The 551-nt window shown below is 39.0% G+C and overlaps 1 non-coding gene across 1 annotated transcript; it reads right to left on the reverse strand.

The window, feature by feature from the left end:
- Positions 1–218: 218 nt before the first annotated feature.
- Positions 219–325, reverse strand: LOC131217729 (small nucleolar RNA R71). The gene has a single exon (XR_009157320.1). It is a non-coding gene; the product is annotated as a small nucleolar RNA R71 (small nucleolar RNA).
- Positions 326–551: the final 226 nt, after the last annotated feature.

The raw sequence follows: 551 nt of genomic DNA on the forward strand, positions 1-551 counted from the left end.
AAAGTCCATATTTACATTTGAAAGAGTTCGATGAGATTATAGCTACATTATGTTTTCCTAATGTATCTGAGGATACAATTAGGCTGAAACTCTTTCCTTTTTCCTTAAAAGAGAAAGCTAAGACGTGGTTACATTCACTGCGTCCTAGATCCATTGGCACATGGAACGATATGCAGAGGGAATTCATAAAAAAATTCTTCCCACATCATAAAACGATTACCCTCAGAAAAGCGATCATGAACTTTGCCCAAAAGGAAGATGAAACATTCTTCCAATGTTGGGAAAGGTTCAAAGATTTGGTCAGTTCATGCCCACAACACGGATTTGAAACGTGGCGCATTACAAATTTTTTCTATGATGGATTGACATCTTCCATGCGCCAAATGGTCGAGACAATGTGTAATGGAGAGTTCATCAACAAAGATGTTGACGAGGTATGGGATTACCTCGATAGTCTCACTGAAAAAACACAATCATGGGACAATTACCCAATGGCGAACACCACGTCTAGGCCGACTCAATTAAAGGAGAAAGGTGGATTATATCTCTTG

This window comes from Magnolia sinica, chromosome 10, assembly GCF_029962835.1.
Source record: "Magnolia sinica isolate HGM2019 chromosome 10, MsV1, whole genome shotgun sequence".
Lineage (NCBI taxonomy): Eukaryota > Viridiplantae > Streptophyta > Magnoliopsida > Magnoliales > Magnoliaceae > Magnolia > Magnolia sinica.